The sequence below is a fragment of the Sus scrofa genome, chromosome 4, assembly GCF_054392235.1.
Source record: "Sus scrofa isolate SSC_HxYL_T2T_F1_AM1 chromosome 4, Sscrofa_HxYL_maternal_Yorkshire_Landrace_v2.0, whole genome shotgun sequence".
NCBI classification, from domain to species: Eukaryota; Metazoa; Chordata; class Mammalia; order Artiodactyla; family Suidae; genus Sus; species Sus scrofa.
Genome location: NC_139386.1, coordinates 7,815,981 through 7,841,871, shown reverse-complemented (window position 1 = coordinate 7,841,871; position 25,891 = coordinate 7,815,981). Strand labels below are relative to the sequence as shown.

At 50.8% G+C, this 25,891-nt stretch overlaps 1 long non-coding RNA gene across 4 annotated transcripts; it reads left to right on the top strand.

Moving 5' to 3' along the window:
• The first annotated feature begins 12,602 nt into the window (after positions 1–12,602).
• Positions 12,603–22,182, top strand: LOC102159040 (uncharacterized). 4 transcript variants are annotated; one of them, XR_014843331.1, is made up of 3 exons: positions 12,603–12,811; positions 16,040–16,138; positions 21,438–22,182. It is a non-coding gene; the product is annotated as an uncharacterized LOC102159040 (long non-coding RNA). The 4 variants fall into 4 exon arrangements; XR_014843329.1 differs by lacking the exon at positions 21,438–22,182 and adding an exon at positions 16,823–17,222; XR_014843328.1 differs by lacking the exon at positions 12,603–12,811 and having other exon boundaries at positions 14,428–16,138.
• Positions 22,183–25,891: the final 3,709 nt, after the last annotated feature.

Below are 25,891 nucleotides of genomic sequence, written 5' to 3'. Positions count from 1 at the left end.
AAAAATCGTTATATTAAACAAATTTAAAGAAAAAAAAAAAAAAAAAAAAAGAAAGAAAGAAAGAAATCCCTGGTGAAGCAGTCGTCATTCTGGGAAGAAGGAGGACCACCAGAACCAGTCCCGGGGCCGCTAAACACCAGCTTTGAGAAACAACGCAAGCTTGCCTCTACCCTGATGCTTATCTGTGGCCCTTATTTCCCACTCCCCAAGCTAGAAAACCACCTCCTAATCTCTCCCAAGGCCGCGAGGGGGGGGCGCGGGGGGGGTGGGCGGCACAGTTTTTAAGGCGTTAGCCTGCTGTGGCCCCCTTTGCCTGGCAAAACAATACAGCTATTTTTTTCTTCTTTGCCCCAAACTCTGTCTCCACGTTTCTATTTGGCAGCGGTGGACAGAGGCTGAGTTTCAGCAACACTGCTACACTAACCTCAGGTGGAAGTACGTTCTGGAAGCTTTGTGCACAGAGATGGAGGGTTTTATAAGAGTCGGGGGCCGGCAGTCGTAGCTGTAACCTACAACTCCCCAGCAGGGCACGTTGATCAAAAGTCCCAGACCGTGGCCGTCACCTCCTCCCTGTCCCCTGTGCCATCTCTCCCTTCGTCTATAATCCATTCTCGTCCTGCCGCCGTTGAGATGTCTTTTAAAAGGAAATTGAATGAGGTCACTCCCATCACTTGGGATTTTTTTTTTTAAGTTTTATTTTTATTATTTTTATTATTTATTTATTTATTTTGTCTTTTTAGGGCTGCACCCAAGGCCTACGGAAGTTCCCCAGGCTGGTGGGCGAATGGGAGCTGCAGCTGCTGGCCTCCACCACAGCCACAGCAACTCGGGATCCGAGCCGCGTCTGCCACCTACACCAGAGCTCACGGCAAGGCCGGATCCTTAACCCACGGAACGAGGCCAGGGATCGAAGCTGCCACCTCATGGTTCCTAGTCGGATTCGTCAACCACTGAGCCACGACGGGAACTCCCTGTTTTCTTTATTTTCAGGGCTGCACCCGAGGCATATGGAGGTTCCCGGGCCAGGGGTGGAATCAGAGCTACAGCTGCTGCCTGCACCACAGCCACAGCAACTAGGGGTCTGACCCACATCTGCAACCCACACCACAGCTCACCTTCATCCACGGAGCAAGGCCAGGGATCGAATCTGCATCGTCATGGTTACTCGTCTTTGGGTTTGTTAACCACTGAGCCACGATGGGTACTCCGGGACCGTGGAATCATGAGAGGCTCCTCAGGCCCGGGCAGATCAAGTCCAAGCCCCAACCCCACACAAAGCAAAGCGACTCTGACCAGTGTGCTCCCCCACATTCAACCCCAACAAGATGGGGTTAGTTCTGGGACCACCTAGACCCCGCATGTGGCCCGTGGACACGGTCACAGTCCATGAACTGTCATTGCTCTGCCCTAATGTAACTGGGCAGGGCCTTGTAGGGCTCTTGAGCGCAAGCCTTTCTGTGTCCTCCATTTCTTGTTTTCAGGGAATACGCCTCAGTCTCCATGGCCTTCGCCAAGGTCCAAAGGGCAGCTAGCTGCTCATCCGGGAGGGGAGGGCATGCAGAGAGCCAGGGGGAGCCATCAGGAGACTCTCCCCGGGGCAGAGTCCTGGTTCCTCCTTAATCTGCTGAACGATAGCTTTGAGCCTTTCTGTGGCACTAAGAACCCTCCATAAATGTAAGAACTACTTGATGATAATAAGGTGAGGACAAAGAATGTACACAGGCATGTGTGACTGGCTCACCTTGCTGTGCAGTGGAAAATTGACAGAACACTGCAAACCAGCTATGATGGAGAAAAAATCGTTATATTAAACAAATTTAAAGAAAAAAAAAAAAAAAAAAAAAAGAAAGAAAGAAAGAAATCCCTGGTGAAGCAGTCGTCATTCTGGGAAGAAGGAGGACCACCAGAACCAGTCCCGGGGCCGCTAAACACCAGCTTTGAGAAACAACGCAAGCTTGCCTCTACCCTGATGCTTATCTGTGGCCCTTATTTCCCACTCCCCAAGCTAGAAAACCACCTCCTAATCTCTCCCAAGGCCGCGAGGGGGGGGCGCGGGGGGGGTGGGCGGCACAGTTTTTAAGGCGTTAGCCTGCTGTGGCCCCCTTTGCCTGGCAAAACAATACAGCTATTTTTTTCTTCTTTGCCCCAAACTCTGTCTCCACGTTTCTATTTGGCAGCGGTGGACAGAGGCTGAGTTTCAGCAACACTGCTACACTAACCTCAGGTGGAAGTACGTTCTGGAAGCTTTGTGCACAGAGATGGAGGGTTTTATAAGAGTCGGGGGCCGGCAGTCGTAGCTGTAACCTACAACTCCCCAGCAGGGCACGTTGATCAAAAGTCCCAGACCGTGGCCGTCACCTCCTCCCTGTCCCCTGTGCCATCTCTCCCTTCGTCTATAATCCATTCTCGTCCTGCCGCCGTTGAGATGTCTTTTAAAAGGAAATTGAATGAGGTCACTCCCATCACTTGGGATTTTTTTTTTTAAGTTTTATTTTTATTATTTTTATTATTTATTTATTTATTTTGTCTTTTTAGGGCTGCACCCAAGGCCTACGGAAGTTCCCCAGGCTGGTGGGCGAATGGGAGCTGCAGCTGCTGGCCTCCACCACAGCCACAGCAACTCGGGATCCGAGCCGCGTCTGCCACCTACACCAGAGCTCACGGCAAGGCCGGATCCTTAACCCACGGAACGAGGCCAGGGATCGAAGCTGCCACCTCATGGTTCCTAGTCGGATTCGTCAACCACTGAGCCACGACGGGAACTCCCTGTTTTCTTTATTTTCAGGGCTGCACCCGAGGCATATGGAGGTTCCCGGGCCAGGGGTGGAATCAGAGCTACAGCTGCTGCCTGCACCACAGCCACAGCAACTAGGGGTCTGACCCACATCTGCAACCCACACCACAGCTCACCTTCATCCACGGAGCAAGGCCAGGGATCGAATCTGCATCGTCATGGTTACTCGTCTTTGGGTTTGTTAACCACTGAGCCACGATGGGTACTCCGGGACCGTGGAATCATGAGAGGCTCCTCAGGCCCGGGCAGATCAAGTCCAAGCCCCAACCCCACACAAAGCAAAGCGACTCTGACCAGTGTGCTCCCCCACATTCAACCCCAACAAGATGGGGTTAGTTCTGGGACCACCTAGACCCCGCATGTGGCCCGTGGACACGGTCACAGTCCATGAACTGTCATTGCTCTGCCCTAATGTAACTGGGCAGGGCCTTGTAGGGCTCTTGAGCGCAAGCCTTTCTGTGTCCTCCATTTCTTGTTTTCAGGGAATACGCCTCAGTCTCCATGGCCTTCGCCAAGGTCCAAAGGGCAGCTAGCTGCTCATCCGGGAGGGGAGGGCATGCAGAGAGCCAGGGGGAGCCATCAGGAGACTCTCCCCGGGGCAGAGTCCTGGTTCCTCCTTAATCTGCTGAACGATAGCTTTGAGCCTTTCTGTGGCACTAAGAACCCTCCATAAATGTAAGAACTACTTGATGATAATAAGGTGAGGACAAAGAATGTACACAGGCATGTGTGACTGGCTCACCTTGCTGTGCAGTGGAAAATTGACAGAACACTGCAAACCAGCTATGATGGAGAAAAAATCGTTATATTAAACAAATTTAAAGAAAAAAAAAAAAAGAAAGAAAGAAAGAAATCCCTGGTGAAGCAGTCGTCATTCTGGGAAGAAGGAGGACCACCAGAACCAGTCCCGGGGCCGCTAAACACCAGCTTTGAGAAACAACGCAAGCTTGCCTCTACCCTGATGCTTATCTGTGGCCCTTATTTCCCACTCCCCAAGCTAGAAAACCACCTCCTAATCTCTCCCAAGGCCGCGAGGGGGGGGCGCGGGGGGGGTGGGCGGCACAGTTTTTAAGGCGTTAGCCTGCTGTGGCCCCCTTTGCCTGGCAAAACAATACAGCTATTTTTTTCTTCTTTGCCCCAAACTCTGTCTCCACGTTTCTATTTGGCAGCGGTGGACAGAGGCTGAGTTTCAGCAACACTGCTACACTAACCTCAGGTGGAAGTACGTTCTGGAAGCTTTGTGCACAGAGATGGAGGGTTTTATAAGAGTCGGGGGCCGGCAGTCGTAGCTGTAACCTACAACTCCCCAGCAGGGCACGTTGATCAAAAGTCCCAGACCGTGGCCGTCACCTCCTCCCTGTCCCCTGTGCCATCTCTCCCTTCGTCTATAATCCATTCTCGTCCTGCCGCCGTTGAGATGTCTTTTAAAAGGAAATTGAATGAGGTCACTCCCATCACTTGGGATTTTTTTTTTTAAGTTTTATTTTTATTATTTTTATTATTTATTTATTTATTTTGTCTTTTTAGGGCTGCACCCAAGGCCTACGGAAGTTCCCCAGGCTGGTGGGCGAATGGGAGCTGCAGCTGCTGGCCTCCACCACAGCCACAGCAACTCGGGATCCGAGCCGCGTCTGCCACCTACACCAGAGCTCACGGCAAGGCCGGATCCTTAACCCACGGAACGAGGCCAGGGATCGAAGCTGCCACCTCATGGTTCCTAGTCGGATTCGTCAACCACTGAGCCACGACGGGAACTCCCTGTTTTCTTTATTTTCAGGGCTGCACCCGAGGCATATGGAGGTTCCCGGGCCAGGGGTGGAATCAGAGCTACAGCTGCTGCCTGCACCACAGCCACAGCAACTAGGGGTCTGACCCACATCTGCAACCCACACCACAGCTCACCTTCATCCACGGAGCAAGGCCAGGGATCGAATCTGCATCGTCATGGTTACTCGTCTTTGGGTTTGTTAACCACTGAGCCACGATGGGTACTCCGGGACCGTGGAATCATGAGAGGCTCCTCAGGCCCGGGCAGATCAAGTCCAAGCCCCAACCCCACACAAAGCAAAGCGACTCTGACCAGTGTGCTCCCCCACATTCAACCCCAACAAGATGGGGTTAGTTCTGGGACCACCTAGACCCCGCATGTGGCCCGTGGACACGGTCACAGTCCATGAACTGTCATTGCTCTGCCCTAATGTAACTGGGCAGGGCCTTGTAGGGCTCTTGAGCGCAAGCCTTTCTGTGTCCTCCATTTCTTGTTTTCAGGGAATACGCCTCAGTCTCCATGGCCTTCGCCAAGGTCCAAAGGGCAGCTAGCTGCTCATCCGGGAGGGGAGGGCATGCAGAGAGCCAGGGGGAGCCATCAGGAGACTCTCCCCGGGGCAGAGTCCTGGTTCCTCCTTAATCTGCTGAACGATAGCTTTGAGCCTTTCTGTGGCACTAAGAACCCTCCATAAATGTAAGAACTACTTGATGATAATAAGGTGAGGACAAAGAATGTACACAGGCATGTGTGACTGGCTCACCTTGCTGTGCAGTGGAAAATTGACAGAACACTGCAAACCAGCTATGATGGAGAAAAAATCGTTATATTAAACAAATTTAAAGAAAAAAAAAAAAAAAAAAAAAAGAAAGAAAGAAAGAAATCCCTGGTGAAGCAGTCGTCATTCTGGGAAGAAGGAGGACCACCAGAACCAGTCCCGGGGCCGCTAAACACCAGCTTTGAGAAACAACGCAAGCTTGCCTCTACCCTGATGCTTATCTGTGGCCCTTATTTCCCACTCCCCAAGCTAGAAAACCACCTCCTAATCTCTCCCAAGGCCGCGAGGGGGGGGCGCGGGGGGGGGTGGGCGGCACAGTTTTTAAGGCGTTAGCCTGCTGTGGCCCCCTTTGCCTGGCAAAACAATACAGCTATTTTTTTCTTCTTTGCCCCAAACTCTGTCTCCACGTTTCTATTTGGCAGCGGTGGACAGAGGCTGAGTTTCAGCAACACTGCTACACTAACCTCAGGTGGAAGTACGTTCTGGAAGCTTTGTGCACAGAGATGGAGGGTTTTATAAGAGTCGGGGGCCGGCAGTCGTAGCTGTAACCTACAACTCCCCAGCAGGGCACGTTGATCAAAAGTCCCAGACCGTGGCCGTCACCTCCTCCCTGTCCCCTGTGCCATCTCTCCCTTCGTCTATAATCCATTCTCGTCCTGCCGCCGTTGAGATGTCTTTTAAAAGGAAATTGAATGAGGTCACTCCCATCACTTGGGATTTTTTTTTTTAAGTTTTATTTTTATTATTTTTATTATTTATTTATTTATTTTGTCTTTTTAGGGCTGCACCCAAGGCCTACGGAAGTTCCCCAGGCTGGTGGGCGAATGGGAGCTGCAGCTGCTGGCCTCCACCACAGCCACAGCAACTCGGGATCCGAGCCGCGTCTGCCACCTACACCAGAGCTCACGGCAAGGCCGGATCCTTAACCCACGGAACGAGGCCAGGGATCGAAGCTGCCACCTCATGGTTCCTAGTCGGATTCGTCAACCACTGAGCCACGACGGGAACTCCCTGTTTTCTTTATTTTCAGGGCTGCACCCGAGGCATATGGAGGTTCCCGGGCCAGGGGTGGAATCAGAGCTACAGCTGCTGCCTGCACCACAGCCACAGCAACTAGGGGTCTGACCCACATCTGCAACCCACACCACAGCTCACCTTCATCCACGGAGCAAGGCCAGGGATCGAATCTGCATCGTCATGGTTACTCGTCTTTGGGTTTGTTAACCACTGAGCCACGATGGGTACTCCGGGACCGTGGAATCATGAGAGGCTCCTCAGGCCCGGGCAGATCAAGTCCAAGCCCCAACCCCACACAAAGCAAAGCGACTCTGACCAGTGTGCTCCCCCACATTCAACCCCAACAAGATGGGGTTAGTTCTGGGACCACCTAGACCCCGCATGTGGCCCGTGGACACGGTCACAGTCCATGAACTGTCATTGCTCTGCCCTAATGTAACTGGGCAGGGCCTTGTAGGGCTCTTGAGCGCAAGCCTTTCTGTGTCCTCCATTTCTTGTTTTCAGGGAATACGCCTCAGTCTCCATGGCCTTCGCCAAGGTCCAAAGGGCAGCTAGCTGCTCATCCGGGAGGGGAGGGCATGCAGAGAGCCAGGGGGAGCCATCAGGAGACTCTCCCCGGGGCAGAGTCCTGGTTCCTCCTTAATCTGCTGAACGATAGCTTTGAGCCTTTCTGTGGCACTAAGAACCCTCCATAAATGTAAGAACTACTTGATGATAATAAGGTGAGGACAAAGAATGTACACAGGCATGTGTGACTGGCTCACCTTGCTGTGCAGTGGAAAATTGACAGAACACTGCAAACCAGCTATGATGGAGAAAAAATCGTTATATTAAACAAATTTAAAGAAAAAAAAAAAAAGAAAGAAAGAAAGAAATCCCTGGTGAAGCAGTCGTCATTCTGGGAAGAAGGAGGACCACCAGAACCAGTCCCGGGGCCGCTAAACACCAGCTTTGAGAAACAACGCAAGCTTGCCTCTACCCTGATGCTTATCTGTGGCCCTTATTTCCCACTCCCCAAGCTAGAAAACCACCTCCTAATCTCTCCCAAGGCCGCGAGGGGGGGGCGCGGGGGGGGTGGGCGGCACAGTTTTTAAGGCGTTAGCCTGCTGTGGCCCCCTTTGCCTGGCAAAACAATACAGCTATTTTTTTCTTCTTTGCCCCAAACTCTGTCTCCACGTTTCTATTTGGCAGCGGTGGACAGAGGCTGAGTTTCAGCAACACTGCTACACTAACCTCAGGTGGAAGTACGTTCTGGAAGCTTTGTGCACAGAGATGGAGGGTTTTATAAGAGTCGGGGGCCGGCAGTCGTAGCTGTAACCTACAACTCCCCAGCAGGGCACGTTGATCAAAAGTCCCAGACCGTGGCCGTCACCTCCTCCCTGTCCCCTGTGCCATCTCTCCCTTCGTCTATAATCCATTCTCGTCCTGCCGCCGTTGAGATGTCTTTTAAAAGGAAATTGAATGAGGTCACTCCCATCACTTGGGATTTTTTTTTTTAAGTTTTATTTTTATTATTTTTATTATTTATTTATTTATTTTGTCTTTTTAGGGCTGCACCCAAGGCCTACGGAAGTTCCCCAGGCTGGTGGGCGAATGGGAGCTGCAGCTGCTGGCCTCCACCACAGCCACAGCAACTCGGGATCCGAGCCGCGTCTGCCACCTACACCAGAGCTCACGGCAAGGCCGGATCCTTAACCCACGGAACGAGGCCAGGGATCGAAGCTGCCACCTCATGGTTCCTAGTCGGATTCGTCAACCACTGAGCCACGACGGGAACTCCCTGTTTTCTTTATTTTCAGGGCTGCACCCGAGGCATATGGAGGTTCCCGGGCCAGGGGTGGAATCAGAGCTACAGCTGCTGCCTGCACCACAGCCACAGCAACTAGGGGTCTGACCCACATCTGCAACCCACACCACAGCTCACCTTCATCCACGGAGCAAGGCCAGGGATCGAATCTGCATCGTCATGGTTACTCGTCTTTGGGTTTGTTAACCACTGAGCCACGATGGGTACTCCGGGACCGTGGAATCATGAGAGGCTCCTCAGGCCCGGGCAGATCAAGTCCAAGCCCCAACCCCACACAAAGCAAAGCGACTCTGACCAGTGTGCTCCCCCACATTCAACCCCAACAAGATGGGGTTAGTTCTGGGACCACCTAGACCCCGCATGTGGCCCGTGGACACGGTCACAGTCCATGAACTGTCATTGCTCTGCCCTAATGTAACTGGGCAGGGCCTTGTAGGGCTCTTGAGCGCAAGCCTTTCTGTGTCCTCCATTTCTTGTTTTCAGGGAATACGCCTCAGTCTCCATGGCCTTCGCCAAGGTCCAAAGGGCAGCTAGCTGCTCATCCGGGAGGGGAGGGCATGCAGAGAGCCAGGGGGAGCCATCAGGAGACTCTCCCCGGGGCAGAGTCCTGGTTCCTCCTTAATCTGCTGAACGATAGCTTTGAGCCTTTCTGTGGCACTAAGAACCCTCCATAAATGTAAGAACTACTTGATGATAATAAGGTGAGGACAAAGAATGTACACAGGCATGTGTGACTGGCTCACCTTGCTGTGCAGTGGAAAATTGACAGAACACTGCAAACCAGCTATGATGGAGAAAAAATCGTTATATTAAACAAATTTAAAGAAAAAAAAAAAAAAAAAAAAAGAAAGAAAGAAAGAAATCCCTGGTGAAGCAGTCGTCATTCTGGGAAGAAGGAGGACCACCAGAACCAGTCCCGGGGCCGCTAAACACCAGCTTTGAGAAACAACGCAAGCTTGCCTCTACCCTGATGCTTATCTGTGGCCCTTATTTCCCACTCCCCAAGCTAGAAAACCACCTCCTAATCTCTCCCAAGGCCGCGAGGGGGGGGCGCGGGGGGGGTGGGCGGCACAGTTTTTAAGGCGTTAGCCTGCTGTGGCCCCCTTTGCCTGGCAAAACAATACAGCTATTTTTTTCTTCTTTGCCCCAAACTCTGTCTCCACGTTTCTATTTGGCAGCGGTGGACAGAGGCTGAGTTTCAGCAACACTGCTACACTAACCTCAGGTGGAAGTACGTTCTGGAAGCTTTGTGCACAGAGATGGAGGGTTTTATAAGAGTCGGGGGCCGGCAGTCGTAGCTGTAACCTACAACTCCCCAGCAGGGCACGTTGATCAAAAGTCCCAGACCGTGGCCGTCACCTCCTCCCTGTCCCCTGTTGCCATCTCTCCCTTCGTCTATAATCCATTCTCGTCCTGCCGCCGTTGAGATGTCTTTTAAAAGGAAATTGAATGAGGTCACTCCCATCACTTGGGATTTTTTTTTTTAAGTTTTATTTTTATTATTTTTATTATTTATTTATTTATTTTGTCTTTTTAGGGCTGCACCCAAGGCCTACGGAAGTTCCCCAGGCTGGTGGGCGAATGGGAGCTGCAGCTGCTGGCCTCCACCACAGCCACAGCAACTCGGGATCCGAGCCGCGTCTGCCACCTACACCAGAGCTCACGGCAAGGCCGGATCCTTAACCCACGGAACGAGGCCAGGGATCGAAGCTGCCACCTCATGGTTCCTAGTCGGATTCGTCAACCACTGAGCCACGACGGGAACTCCCTGTTTTCTTTATTTTCAGGGCTGCACCCGAGGCATATGGAGGTTCCCGGGCCAGGGGTGGAATCAGAGCTACAGCTGCTGCCTGCACCACAGCCACAGCAACTAGGGGTCTGACCCACATCTGCAACCCACACCACAGCTCACCTTCATCCACGGAGCAAGGCCAGGGATCGAATCTGCATCGTCATGGTTACTCGTCTTTGGGTTTGTTAACCACTGAGCCACGATGGGTACTCCGGGACCGTGGAATCATGAGAGGCTCCTCAGGCCCGGGCAGATCAAGTCCAAGCCCCAACCCCACACAAAGCAAAGCGACTCTGGCCAGTGTGCTCCCCCACATTCAACCCCAACAAGATGGGGTTAGTTCTGGGACCACCTAGACCCCGCATGTGGCCCGTGGACACGGTCACAGTCCATGAACTGTCATTGCTCTGCCCTAATGTAACTGGGCAGGGCCTTGTAGGGCTCTTGAGCGCAAGCCTTTCTGTGTCCTCCATTTCTTGTTTTCAGGGAATACGCCTCAGTCTCCATGGCCTTCGCCAAGGTCCAAAGGGCAGCTAGCTGCTCATCCGGGAGGGGAGGGCATGCAGAGAGCCAGGGGGAGCCATCAGGAGACTCTCCCCGGGGCAGAGTCCTGGTTCCTCCTTAATCTGCTGAACGATAGCTTTGAGCCTTTCTGTGGCACTAAGAACCCTCCATAAATGTAAGAACTACTTGATGATAATAAGGTGAGGACAAAGAATGTACACAGGCATGTGTGACTGGCTCACCTTGCTGTGCAGTGGAAAATTGACAGAACACTGCAAACCAGCTATGATGGAGAAAAAATCGTTATATTAAACAAATTTAAAGAAAAAAAAAAAAAAAAAAAAAGAAAGAAAGAAAGAAATCCCTGGTGAAGCAGTCGTCATTCTGGGAAGAAGGAGGACCACCAGAACCAGTCCCGGGGCCGCTAAACACCAGCTTTGAGAAACAACGCAAGCTTGCCTCTACCCTGATGCTTATCTGTGGCCCTTATTTCCCACTCCCCAAGCTAGAAAACCACCTCCTAATCTCTCCCAAGGCCGCGAGGGGGGGGCGCGGGGGGGGTGGGCGGCACAGTTTTTAAGGCGTTAGCCTGCTGTGGCCCCCTTTGCCTGGCAAAACAATACAGCTATTTTTTTCTTCTTTGCCCCAAACTCTGTCTCCACGTTTCTATTTGGCAGCGGTGGACAGAGGCTGAGTTTCAGCAACACTGCTACACTAACCTCAGGTGGAAGTACGTTCTGGAAGCTTTGTGCACAGAGATGGAGGGTTTTATAAGAGTCGGGGGCCGGCAGTCGTAGCTGTAACCTACAACTCCCCAGCAGGGCACGTTGATCAAAAGTCCCAGACCGTGGCCGTCACCTCCTCCCTGTCCCCTGTGCCATCTCTCCCTTCGTCTATAATCCATTCTCGTCCTGCCGCCGTTGAGATGTCTTTTAAAAGGAAATTGAATGAGGTCACTCCCATCACTTGGGATTTTTTTTTTTAAGTTTTATTTTTATTATTTTTATTATTTATTTATTTATTTTGTCTTTTTAGGGCTGCACCCAAGGCCTACGGAAGTTCCCCAGGCTGGTGGGCGAATGGGAGCTGCAGCTGCTGGCCTCCACCACAGCCACAGCAACTCGGGATCCGAGCCGCGTCTGCCACCTACACCAGAGCTCACGGCAAGGCCGGATCCTTAACCCACTGAGTGAGGCCACGCATCGAACGCACATCCTCATGGATGCTAGCTGGGTTCGTTACCACTGAGCCATGATGGGAACTCCCCATTACTTGTGATTTTTATCCCAGGTCCTTATCTACCAAGAAGACCTACCTAGATTAATCTCTGGTAACCTAGGTAGATAGATTAGTTAGATGGGCTAAACCCCTCCTGCCTCATTTCTAACTATACTCTGCTTGGTTCATGCAGGGACCCCTGAACTCATGAGCTCGCTGCTGCCTCAGGGCCTTTGCACCTGCCTCCCCTTCCCCCACTGGAGCTTCTTTCAGGTTTCAGTTGACAGCTTGCTTCAGTCTACCGGCCATGCACCCCAAACTTGCCTGATCTCAGAAGCCAAGCAGGGTTTGGCCTGGGTAGCACTTGGATGGGAGAAAGGCCTACTGAAATGTGTTCACAAGAGGGGACAGGGTGACAGGAGATTCAAAACGATGGTTGAAAACAATAATCGAAGAAGAGGAGCCATTTCATCCAGGGACAGGCAGCTGGGGGTGAGGCCAAGGATTGAAAGGGGAATAGTCCTGCTTCTTAGGAGCTGTCCTCTGGGAGAAGAGCAGATTTGCTTTGCGAGGCTTTGCACGGCTACCTGGGAAAACCAGGGCGAAGGGCAGGAGACCACAGGGAGACTGGCCTGCTTTTCCATTTGGGCTCCGGGAAAACACCCCACCCCATCGGAACTATCCAGAGCTGGGGGAGCAGCCTCAGGAGTTTTGCTAGTGGAGACTGAGGGGCTACAGGCAAGAGAATTTGCCATCTCAAACTGGGGGTGGTTGGTTCTGGAAATACTCCAAACCACTGAAGCTGCTGGTTTCCGGTGTGTCTAGAAGGCCTGGCTGAGAGCACGAGACCCTGGGGGACGGGGACAGGGGCGGAGGCGGAGCGAGTTGGCCAGTCTGGGATCTTGCCTTTCCTGCTCCCTTGCTGCTGTTGGGACTTGAGAAATGTGTGGAGGAGGCTGCAGGGTTTCTTCAGGCATGAAACCACAAAGGGAAGACTTGATTCCAGAGCTTTTCAGGAGACTGCAAACCTCCCGTGTGGGGAGTATATGGACCCCAGCCTCTCTCAGCACCTGCCCCCAGGTCAATCCTGGCAATTAGCAAGAGGATGCGTAACAAGGAACTGACTCCTCCAAAAAGTGAGTTTCTTCGGAGTAGAGTTCAAGGCTTATTTATATCTGTATCCCCAGCTGAGTTCAGTGCGTGTGGGCGTGGGGGGGCAGCCACACACATATGCAATATGCGAGGTGTATGACTGACAGTCAAGATGCAACTTTCAACCACCAGGCAGTGGAAGCTACTGTCCTCTGCCAGTGGCTGCAAGCTCTGGTGGGCTCCTGTTTTCTGCTTGCAGGAAATAGCACACGCGCCTGTGTCACTCTGCGTTTTGATGTAGCTAGAAATCCCTGACAGCGCTGTCCCAGCAAATTATTAAAACTCTCTATGGCTTCAGGGTCAGATCTCCTTCCTCCTTGGTCCTGGGGTCAGTTCCAGGATGAAGCCTGCAGGGGAACACGGGAGCCGTGGCCTCTGCTCGCTTTCTCTGCCTGGCCTTCCTTCTTTCTATTCCTCTGACCTGGAAGCTGGTGGGTGATGGGAACTAGAAGTCCTGAGGCCTGAGGGAGTTCCCATTGCGGCTCAGCGGTTTAAGAACCCAACATGGTATCCACGAGGATGCGGGTTCCATCCCTGGCCTCCCTCGGTGGGTTAAGGATTTGGCGTTGCTGGAAGCTGTAATCTAGGTGGCAGATGCGACCTGGATCTGGCGTGGCTGTGGCTGTGGCGTAGGCCGGCGGCTGCGGCTCTAATTCCACTCCTGGCCTGGGAACTTCCACATGCAGCAAAAGAAGCCCTAAAAATAAAGGAAAAAAGAAAGTGCTGAGAACTGAGAATTGTCCTAGTCATGCCCCGGCTGTGTTCTCTGGGGTCTGACTTTTGCCCCATGGGTTGTCCAGGAGGCCCTGCCCGGCGCTCCTGCGCCCTCCGCTGACCCGGCCACGGGCCTCTGTTTCAGGGGGACCTCTAGGTACTCACCTGCAGCTTCTTGCGCCAGGTCCTTCCTGCCCTCCGCCGAGGATTAAGTCTGTCCTAAGGTCCAGCCAGCTCCTGCTTTGCAGCATCAGTGTCTGAGCGAAGGGCGCCTCTTCTTTAATGGCTTCGAAGTCAGACCTCGCACAGCCTGTCCCAGCAGCAGGTAGTGTGGAGCGGGCCCCTTAGTCCCCTGGAAGTGCCTCTCTCTGGAGCTGGGGGTGGAAGGCAACGTCCAGCCGAGGTCAGAAGGACGTGGACTCTCCTGGACTCACATCGCTCTTGCCAAAGAACTTTCTCCGTCCATCTTTTCTTACCTTCTTTCTGACCTTGACGTTCCCACTGAGGAATTCAAAGAGCACAGGACAGGCTTTTCTTCATTCCTCTTGTAAATTCTGCACATCTGTGGGGGGGGGGGGGGCTTTCCCACCCGTCCGCTGGGTCTTGTTCAGCATCCTGCGGGGTCCAGGAGCAGCAGCCTGGCCGAGGCAGGAAGACTCCCATAATGGCAGCGTCTCGTGGGATCTGCCGTGTGCCAGGTGCTTCGGTGAACAGGGCTGCAAAGGGGAAGGCGGCAAAGCTTGTGCCCTGGAGCTGTGCCTTGTCTGGTGGGAAAGAAAGACTGAGAGACAGAGAGCGAGCGAGCTGGTCAGCCAGTGCTTCCTGAGGGGCTCTAAGATGTCAGGCACGGTGCCAAGTTCTCTGCAAGCTCAGGTGAGAGCAATAGATGTGGTCCTGTCATTAGGGCTGACATCCCTGGGAACCAGAGGGCGTCTGGGGGGAGGAGTGAGGCTGAGGCCATAGAGGTCATGCTGGGGCGAGCAAATCATTTATGCTCTTGCAGGTGACTGATGGGACGTTGGCTTCAGCTCTGACAGGGAGTTATGGGCGTTATGAAAGGGTTTAAAGTGCACCGCGCTTTGATTTTGTTGTTGTTGTCGTTTGCTTCTTTTCAGGGCCACACTTGCAGCATATGGAGGTTTCCAGGTTAGGGGTGGAATTGGAACTGCAGCCGCTGGCCCACAGCACAGCCACAGCAGCAACGCAGGATCTGAGATGCATCTGTGGCCTATACGGCAGCTCACAGCAACGCCGGATCCTCAGCCCACTGAGCAAGGCCAGGGATGGAATCCGCATTCTCATGGATCCTAGTCGAGTTCATTGACCACTGAGCCACGATGGGACCGCCCAAGCCTTGAGGAGGGTTTAGCCCAGAGAACCACCTCAGTGAGGATGCGTCGTTGCTGTTATTTCTTCCCCACTTCTTTGAGGCTAGAGAAGCCGGAAGTGACGGAGTCCTTTGGGTAGATGAGTCACCGTGGCTTGTTGGACCAATTCTAGGGGTTGGGAGCGTAGGAAAGTGTCTGTGTTTGCTTTTCACGAACAGATTAGAATTGTTGGGCGTTCCTGCTGTGGCACAGTGGGTTAAGAATCTTCCTGCAGTGGCTTAGGTCTCTGCGGAGGCAAGAGGTTGATCCCTGGCCCAGGGCAGTGGGTTAAAAAATCCAGTGTTGTTGCAGCTTTGGCTTGGATTCAATTCCTGGCCCAGGAACTTCCATATGCTGTGGGGGCAGCCATAGAAAGAGAGAAAGAAAGAAAGACAGACAGACAGACAAAAACTCATATCTTTCTCTAAAAAAAAAAGATAAATAAAAATAAAAAATAAAGGCATTCTCATGTGGTTCAGTAAGTTAAGAACCCAACTAGTATCATGAGAATGCGGGTTTGACCCTCCATCAGTGGGTTAAGGATCCAGTGTTGCGTGAGCTGAGGTGTAGGTCAAAGACACAGCTTGGATCCTGCAGTGCTGCGGCTGTGGTGTAGGCTGGCAGCTACAGCTCTGATTCAACCCCTAGCCTGGGAGCCTCCATATGCTGCGAGTGCAGCCCTAAAAAGACAAATTAAAAAAAAAAAAACAACAACTGTGAATGGCTGAGTGAACCTTCTCCCTCAAGGCAGTGGAAGGAACCCATTTCTTGCTTTTTTTTTGCAAGTTTCTTTCCCTCTTGACAGGTCCCCTCCAGGGTGGGAGCTGGACCTCTCTCCCCATGTGCCCTGACTGCCCAGGATAGAGTGGGCACAGAACCAAATATCTGCTGAAAGCTCTGGGCCTGGCGCCCTCCCCTTCCTGTGGACTCTGCTCTCACCTTGACGTTGACCTTGCTGGAAAGACAGGCAGGTCCCGGCAGTCACCAGCAGAGATTTTTCCTGAGGGAAACCCCTCGGCTGCAGGCCATTCTCAGGGCTGAGGGAGGCGGGGTTGGAGGTGTGCAGCCACCAGGATGATTTTGGAAAGTTTTCTGGGGCTCAAGACACCTGACGACAATTCTTGGTGGCAGGAGCACCTGGAGTGGGACTCAGATCCCCGACATCCCATCCGGAAGGAGCCCTTCACACACCTGTCCCGTTCCCGAGCCTGAGGACCCAGGTATCTCCAGGTGAGGATGCAGAGCTGGCCTTGGCCGCTCTCCAGCCAGGCCGCTTCTGACACCGGTGGTGTTTTCCCGGCGGTGCGGATGGACAGCCCTTGCTCTCTGGTGGGCAAGGTCAGATGGTCCTGAAGTGCAGACAGCTTTCTGTCGCCTCCCCCACCTCCACCCCCGCCCCTGGGAGTGGCCCCGGCAGAAAGCACAGGTGCCTTAGGGTCCCCTAAGCGTGGATTCAGTTCCCAGCTTGGCTCTCATCACAAGTCAGTTAGCTTTTCTAAGCCCTATTCCTCATCTGAAAAGAAAAAGGAAAAAGAAAAAAAAGAGGGTGTGAATACCCTTCCCCGGCTCCTGTGAGGACCTGCTGGGAAAAGATGTCTGAACCACAGGTCTAGGTGGAGCGAGGGTTCCGTCCTGAATCTCACCTCCCAGGCCTTTGAAAGGTGCCCCCCTCCACCAGCCTTCCTTATTTTTCTCCTCCTTGAGTGTAGCTGCTTTGGGGCCTGCAAACTCTTCTGTCTCCCTTTGAAGCAATCTTGCCGAGTCTAACAGTCTGATGCCCTTTATGGAATATTCCTACCTGCCCAGCCCAGGTAGAGTCGTGGCTCCCATCTTTGCGGCCCAGGGACCTGGCATTTTCTGTAGTGCTAATATTCTTAGGCTTCTTCTTCTTCTTCTTTTTTTGGCTGTTCTAAGGGCATGTGGAAATTCCTGGACCAGGGATTGAACCAGTGTCTCAGCAGTGACCATGCTGGATTTTCAACCCACCAGGGAACTCTCAGTGTAGGCATTAACTACGAAGCAGCTCAATGGGACTAAAAAAATTCTTTAGCACACGAAATAGATATTTGGATCTTCTGATGCTCATGAGTGCAGTTCAGCATCTTAAGGGATTGTTACCGGAAGAATTCTTGTAAATGGCCACCCTTCGCCACCCGTCTTTATGGGACCACTCACAGCATTGCCGCTCTGGGGATGCACCAACCTTCCATGTCTGTAGGAATCACAGGCACTGGGTCTCTGACATCAGGGGCCATTGTCTGCAGCTTAGCAGAACACACCCTCATGTGCACCGGTCATTAAAAGGTCATTTCCTGTCTCTTGTTTTTCCTGATATCACTGCGATGTGATTTGTAACAGCAAAACAAGCTTTTTTTCTGCTAGCTCGGAATTTAGATAAAACCCCAGAGTTGAGGACAAAAGGTGACCTCGCATTCTAAAGAGAAGTGCAAGCTCCATCCATGGAAGGCAGGGAGACCTGTGCAGTGACCTAGTGATTGATGGGGCGGGGCTTTGGCGCTGGGAGGTCAAGGGAGGTGGGCTCAGAGATAACACTCCATGGAGACAGGTGGGGGGGGGGGAAAGAGTGTGTGAGAAAAAGAGAGAGGACCTGGTCCCGCTCTCCACCTGGACGGATGCTTGTGAAGCTCCAGATGGAAGCTGCCAGACGGGGAGCCCCAGAGACCCTGATGCGTGTCCCAGGATGCAGGGACAACGTGGGGCAAAGGCAGACACAGGCTCTCGGCTGGAGGAGTTAGAAGGGGGAGGACAGGCTGAAGCAGTGAGGAGCGGGGAAGGTGTTGGGCAAACTGCACAAGGACAGCAAGGACAGGCGGGTTCACTGCGGGGCCTTAGCAGGATTTCAGGGGCCACTCAAGAGAGCCACCTGGTAGGCTTGCGGAACCCGGGAGAAAGTGGCTGCCCGGACTGTCCCGGGGAGGAGCTGCAGGACACGACCGGTTGCAGGAACATCCGCAAGCATCTCTACAGGACCGGTTCAAGGGTCAGTGTTTGGATGCCTGGGAGGCAGCGACACACATGCAGCATCAGCCAAGTATGCAGACATGGGCCCTTCTGTCCGTCTTCTTTCCTCTTGGCTGCTGACTCTGGAGGGTCCAGAAGCAGCCGAGAGAGTGAGGGGGCTTAGCCTGGACAGGATAAGAACTCACTGGTTCCATTTTCTTACTGGTGGTTCCCAGGTCGGGGGTTGGCCGGGGGTGCTGGTTCTGGCTGATTGGCTTGGTGTGGGGTGGGAGGTTAAATACTCCTCTGGGACCGTAATTATTCCTGAAAGTGACGTTAAAGCTCGAGGTTCTATCTGAGGTATCACTCAGGGGTGGAGAAGGCAGAGATGACAGACTGTGTCTGAGGCAGGCTATTTTGTAATTTCACCTTACCGAATTTAGCCGCTCAGTGGAGTAATTACCCCAAAAGAGGGTGATCAGAAAAGCATCCTCCCAGAGTGATTCTGCTGTGTGCTTCCAGTTTTAGACTCTGAGATATTCAATCTTTAGGGTATTGTTGTTCTAGCTTGCATCATTTTGCAAAGCATGTTTTTTTTGTTTATTTGTTTTTTGTTTTTTGGTCTTTTTAGAGCCACACTTGCAGCCTACGGAAATTCCCAGGCTAGGGGTTGAATCCAAGCTGCAGCTGCTGAACTCCGCCACAGCCTCAGCAACACCAGATCGGAGCCACATTTGCAACCTACACCACAGGTCATGGCAAGGCCAGATCCTTAACCCACTGAGCGAGGCCAGGAATCAAACCTGCATCCTCCGGGATACTAGTTGGGTTCATTACCTCTGAGTCACAATGGGAACTCCACAAAGTATGTATTTTTCACATCTTTCTGAACCATGGCTTGGGTGCTCATGGCTGCTGTGGGCTGCATGAGGCACTGGGAATGCCACTCGGAAGAGGAAAGCAGCATTTCCCATGCCAGTGAGCTCAGGCCAGTGTGAGAGATGTACAATCCAGTGGTGGTGGGAGCCCCCGGATGCCTCTAGGGGCAGAGCGCTTTTGAGTCACAGAAGAATTTGGGATCCTGAAGCAAGGGGTTGGGCGGGGGGGTGGGGGCCCTCCCTGGGAGAGTAGATTCCTGAGCTGATTCCTCTTCAACAAGGAGGAATATCAAGGAAAAGAGCAGAGCACATGCCTAGACTAGAGGGGCAAAGGCCAAGAAGGTTTTGGAGAATGTGCCTTCTGGCTGGAAGGGGAAGTGTGAGGGGAAAGCAATGAGAGGGAGCAGGAAGGATGGACTGTGGCAGACGCCCTGCCTTCCTTTAAATCTTGCTAAATATTCCCTTCCTGTGAAGGCAGGTTAGCCCCTTCTACTATAGGCAGAAATACAAAGGTGCTCGGTGTGGTCAGAAAGAACACACTGGCAACAGCTTGGAGAACAAAGGGTGTGGGCTGGGGAGGGGGACAGGGATGCTGATTCTAGACGTGGGGAAATAAGACGGGCTGCAAGTGCATGAATCTGGAACTGAGAGTGGGTCTGAGCCAAGGAGCTGGTCATGGGCATGAAACAGGGGTGGTTCAGAAGCGGCCATCACTCATCATCCCATTCGCAGAGGGGGAAGGGGCTTTCAGAGACAGTAGGGAAACTCACCTGTGGTCCCCAAATTAAATTAGATTATTTCATGCTTATTCCTGTGGTCTTTGGAGAGGAGGAGGTGGAGAGGAGGAGGTGGAGAGAAGGGACTGAAGAGTCAGAAAAGAATAGACCTGAAAGGAAAACTAAAATATAATTTGGAGTTCCCGCTGTGGCACAACGGGATCAGCAGCATCTCTGCAGCATCAAAGACACAGGTTCAACTTCTGGCCTGACACAGTGGGTTAAAGGATCTGGCGTTCACGCAACTGTGGCTCCAATCTGATCCCTGGCCTGGGAACTCCATATGCTGTGGGGTGGCCAAAAAAAAAGCTGGGGAGTTCCCATTGTGGCTCAACAGGTAAGAACCTGATGTAGTCTCCATGAGGCTGTAGGTTTGATCCCTGGCCTCGCTTGGTGGGTTAAGGATCTAGTGTTGCCATGGCTGTGGCGCAGGACTGCAGCTACAGCTCTGATTTGACCCCTAGCCTGGGAACTTCCATATGCTGCAGGTGCAGCTGTAAAAAAGAAAAAAAAAATATATATATAATTTATATATATGTATAATTTCATCAGGATGTCCTGGATTTATCAGTGAATACAAACACTTGTTGAGAAGCTTCTTCGTGTGTAATAATGAAATGGGAGAGACCCATGCGTGTAGAACTGAACCCCATCTTCGTGTTCCCATTGGCAACTCAACCTTTCCCTCGCCTTAGGATGGGACCGTTCATTTTGCACTGTCCGATTTCTAGCCCAATAACAAGCATGGATGTGACCTGTGCCGCCTTAATGTGGTCCCCTGTTTACATAGGTCATTGCTCTCTCCCCCATCGCCTTCAAATGATCTTGAACTGTAAAATCTTAATGATACTCCCTTGACCCCAGAAATGTGGTTTACTGTCCCCATGGAGAGTTAGATATCTAGAAACGAGCTTCAGGAGCGGCAGGCTGGGTGTCAAGAGGGGAATCCACTGTTCATTTTGTTAGTCATTACTTTTTAATCTCAGTATACGCACGCTTCTAATTGGCATCATAAATGTCTCTGGAGAGAGAGAAGCTCACAACACTTAATAGCTATAATGGTCCTGGATAAAAATAATGAGCTGAAAAAAAAAACCTCAACCTTTAGTTTTAAAAAATGTGTTTTTCCTTAAATGGTAAAATCCATTAAAAATAAATGAAAAGGAGCTCGCATTTACTGCACATTTTTTTTCGAGCTAGATGTATTGCATAGATCATTCTCAAAATAATTATCAAAACAGGATGCCAAGGTATAGATAATACTGCTCCCACTTTAAAGAGGGGGAAATTAAAGCTTTAGAGATTTTAGTGACCTGTCCAGGGTCAAGCTGTTGTGACTCTGAAAAAAGTGCTCTTTCTGTGACATTGGACTCAGATTTCAGACCAAGGCCATTGCCACGTGGCAGATGGTTGGCTTATGGATTTAGCAGCAGGGGAGACATTTCGATTGGATGCAAGGAAGAAATTCTTGATTATTAAGCGGTCAAATGTATGGATAAATTACAGACGGCTTTTACTGACTATTTGGATTATGACTGTAGGGGTTTGCCAGGCCGTTTCCTCACATCATTTGTAGCATTATGTACATTGGGGAACCGGTATAGCTTTATCATTATAATGGTTACTTAGCATGTGCTGGGCATCGTCACATCACATGCTTTCAAAGATGATCTCTATCCATCTTTACAAGCTCTTCGGAGTGGGTATTATCATCTCTGTTTCCATCGTGAAAAGCATGAATCTCAGAGACACCAACAGACTTGTTCAAGTTCACGCCAACTCAGTACAACTCTGCAGAAGCTGGGTGATAGGTTTGTGTTGGGAGTGAAGGTTCAAGGCAACCATTACTTCTGACTTTGTACCCCAAAAAGACACCTGCAGCCTTCTCACAGAAAGGTATCTCTTCTTCTGCAGGTCAGAAGGACCGCCACATCGCTTGCTGCTGACCCAAAGCCGGTGCTCAACAGAAGCCTCCCTCCTCACCTTTTGGTGTCACCAGTCCCATCAAGTTCAAGTTACCTTGACTTTTCTTCTCAGCTCCCACGGCCACCGTGTTGCTTCAGCCTCATCTCTCCCCCGCCTTACTCTCTGCCTGTAGGATCTCTCCACTGATATTGGTCCTCCACTTGGCTCCAGATTAATCTTTTAATTTTGAAAAAATAATTTTTTTTTAGTTCCTTATTCAATAAGTGCACGCTCATTCTAGAAAAGCTGAAAGACAACAGAAAAAAAAAAAAATCATCCCGGAAAAAAAAATCAAAATTAGATTTTGGACTGTTTTCTTCTAATTTTTCTGATGTGAACATCTTTCTGATGGCTGGATTTATTTATTTATTTATTTATTGGTTTTTAGGGCTGTACTCATAGCATATGGAGGTTCCCAGGCTAAGGGTCAGATCAGAGCTGCAGCTGCCAGCCTACACCACAGCCACAGCAACAGCAGATCTGAGCAGCATCTGAGACCTACACCACGGCTCACAGCAACGCTGGATCCTTAACCTACTGAGCAAGGCCAGGGATCGAACCCACAACCTCATGGTTCCTAGTTGGTTTTGTTTCTACTGTGCCACGATGGGAACTCCTATATTTATGTAATACAATATATTATAGATGACATTTATTGTAATATATACAAATAAATATTTTAATAGAGAACATACATCATATTTTAATATTATTGAATATTTAATATATTTATATTAAATATAAATGTAAATATTAATATGTAATACATTTATACTCTCCAGGATACAAAATACTTTCCAAAAGAGAGTATTTTTTAATATATATTTACATAATATATAATATGTATATGCACCACCACAGGAACTCCTGAAAGCTGGATTTAAATCTCAGTTGTTACAGGGCGGGGGAACCACTGGAGCCCAAAGAGATAGAGCATCAAAGGAGAGACACCAAGTTGTCCTTCTTACTTCCCCACCCAGAGGAAATCAAGATCTACAACATTAAAGCTAAATGTTTTCCTGCTCATCCAGCCAGAGAGTCCCTCGGACCAGGTGCAGAACCTTCCAGTAAAAGACTATTATTTATTTGAAATATTTTCTTGAATTCATCCATGCAAGGAACTCATACCTCCCACTAAGAGAAGGTTTGGCCATGTGATTTGCTTTGGCCAATGGACGTGATAAGCTCGAAATCTATTGAATACTTTAAAGTGTTTTTAGATTGTTATTTTCCCTCTGTCATGAGTCAGCTCTGCCCTGAATAGGGGCGGCTCTTTAGTCTTGAAATGAATAGGTATGATAGACAGGCACCTTACTTGCAGCTTGCGATGACCGTGAGTGTGAGCAAGAGTTGAAATTGTGTTGTTGTAATCCACCCCGGTTTTCTGGCAGGGGGTCATTTGTTACTGCAGCATGAGCCTAAGCTGACGGGTACACTTCTACTGTGCCATGCGAAATAGACACGTATACCCAGGGCAGAACAAAAAGCTAATGATTAGGAATATCCTAGTAACTAACACACTCGAATTAGGCAGTTCAGGATACATGGCAGCTGTAGAGATGCTGGTGCAGGCCGTTCTAGAGAGCAAGTGCTTGTTCATGCTTGGGAGTTACCCTGAGGGAGGAGCCAAGAGGCTAAGATACTTCACTGACAAGCCGAGCTGCAATATCTAGTGCTTCCTGTGTGCTGGTAGGTCTGCTGAGTGAGATGCACTCAAATTCTAGAAAGCAGAGACTCATTCTTAGCAACATTTTAAAGATCAGAGCATAGAGGGTAGGGCAGTTAGTAACTTAGCTCGTAGGCCGTAGAGCTATAATTCATACCCAGGTCCCTCTCACACCAGTATCCACCCACTCTATCTCATGAGGGTGGGTTCCTGGCCAGGTTGCCTGCAGGGCTGCGGATCAAAAGGTAGCTCCTGGCCTGGCCTGTGTGTGTGGGGCGGGGGGAGGTGGTAGAAGCAAACTTTATGGGAGCAAATCACCCCACTAGCAGAGCCAGTAAGCACTGGACTTCCCATTTCTCATCTTGAGGGAAACTCCTCCAAGAACGTTGCGTGGGTTCGTCACAGATGCAAAACTAAAGATCTGAAATGAGAGGCGAAATGAGAATGTGTAATTGAAATTATACCCACGCTTCATCTCCAGACTTTTTTTTCCTGATTGAACAAGTAAAGCAAATCCTATTAATTATAATTAGTTGGAGAGCAAGCAGAAGGAATCCAGTTGGAACTAGCTTATGCGAGAGCGAGAATTATTGGGGAGAGACTGGTTCCTGGAGCCGGGAAGGAGGAAGATGACAAACCCCAGGGATGTGGGAAGCTAGAGCCTGAAACACGGCAGGACTCTTTCTAGCCTGCTCTTGGCTCTGCTTCCCTTCGGAAAACAGATCTTTCTTCTCAGTTCCAGCCTTGTCCAGCTGCCATCACCTCTCAAGATCCCATAACTTATGTGTCAGCCACTTGGAGAGAGATGGCTTGGTTTCACTGCCAAACATCTGGAAAAGAATTTTGATTCGGTGCATTTTATTCAAGGGGCCACATCTAAGCCATCAGCTCTGTGAGGTCCTGTCTCACTCGCACAGCAGCTCTTGGGTTACTGGTGGGTGGGGTGGAAGTTTCCATAATGAATGCTGACGGCAGGGCAGGGGCAGGCAATTCCATGAAGCTTCAATATGCACGTGCCCCAGAGAGTATTTGGGCAAAACAGAAAAAAAAAGAACAAACCTGGGGAGTTCCTGTTGTGGCTCAGAGGGTTAAGAACCTGACATAGTATCGGTGAGGATGAGAGTTTGATCCTTGGCTTTGCTCAGTGAGTTAAGCATCTGGGATTGCTGCAAGTTGTAGGCTGGCAGCTGCAGCTCCGATTCGAACCTACCCTGGGAATGTTCATATGCTTCGGGTGAGGCTTCAAAAAAAAAAAAAAAAAAAAAGGACAAACATGGAAGATAGGAAGGTTCCCGCCTCCCAGAGGGAGCCCATTGGGACATCCTGGTACATTTCTTCATTATATTTTCTGAATCCATGTTTCACTACCCGATTGCGACCATATTGCATATACCGAGTTGTGTGCGGTTTTCAGACCAATCCGAGATCTTAGATGGACGATGATATAAAGAGGGACTTACTATCAGATGATACTCAGCACCAAAGGGTTCCTTAGGTTTGCTCGTTGTAAACCAAACCCCTTGTGAGTTCCCACTGTGGCTCCATTGTAATGAATTCGACTGGTATTCATGAGGACACAGGTTCAATCCCTGGTCTTGCTCAATGAGTTAAGGATTGGCGTTGTTGTGAGAGTTGGTGTTGGTTGTAGATAGGGCTTGGATCTGGTGTTGCCGTGGCTGTGGCATAGGCCAGCAGCTGGAGCTCAAATTTGACCCCTAGCCTGGGAACGTCCATATACCACAGGCGCGGCCATCAAAAACCAAAAAAAAAAAAAAAAGGCAAACCAACCCCCACACAAAATACAAAAATTCCAGACATTGCTTATGAATTTAAAAACTGCACTGCATGTGCTTATACAGAGGGGCCTCTTCAACACAGGAAACTTAACATGACACCCCTCTAGTTAACTCTTTGTTGATTCTTTTTTTTTTTTTTTTTAATGGCTGCACCTGCCATACATGGAAATTCCTAGGCTGGGGGCGAATCAGAGCTGCAGCTGCTGGCCTACACCACAGCCACAGCCACAGCCACGCAGGATCTGAGCCACATCTGTTTCCCACGCTGCAGCTTGCAGCAAAGCTGGACTCTTACCCCTCTGAGTGTGGCCAGGGATAGAACCCACATTCTCACAGACACACTCTCCGGGTCTTCACTCCCCGAGCCACAATGAGAGCTCCTCTGTCTCGGCTCTCGAATAACAGCCTGACTCTTTTTCCTTCAGTCGGCAGGCGGGCCTCACCCTTTTGACCCGCTTCCATGTGAAACTCCAGGCGGACTTGTCTGGGGGCAGGTCCTCCTCTGATTCCATTACTCACGTGCTCATCCGTTTCGCGTTTCCTAAGATGTGTGTCAGCCACGCAGAAGTGAGTAAGACCCCTGTCGTTGTCCAGGGAGCTCACAGCCTAGAAGGCAAGGAGAATAAGTCACCTCGAAATACCTCAAGGGTAGGACGGGCTGTGATAAAGCCCCTGAGGACCTGTGGGGGGACAGACCTGGAAGACCTTGCCCAGTGGACAGGGCAGAGGCGGGACAGGCCTGTTGTGACTTGACTTGGCTCACAGAGCAAAGAGCTGCTACATCATAGCCTCTTCCTGCTCCAATTTGCTAGATAATGGGCCCCTAGAACTTTCTGCCAGCTCTCCTGTGCCTCTCCCCCACCTTTGCTGCCCAGTTTCTTTTTTTTTTTTTTCCTTTTTCTTTTTTTGGGCTGCACCCATGGCTTATGGAAGTTCCCAGG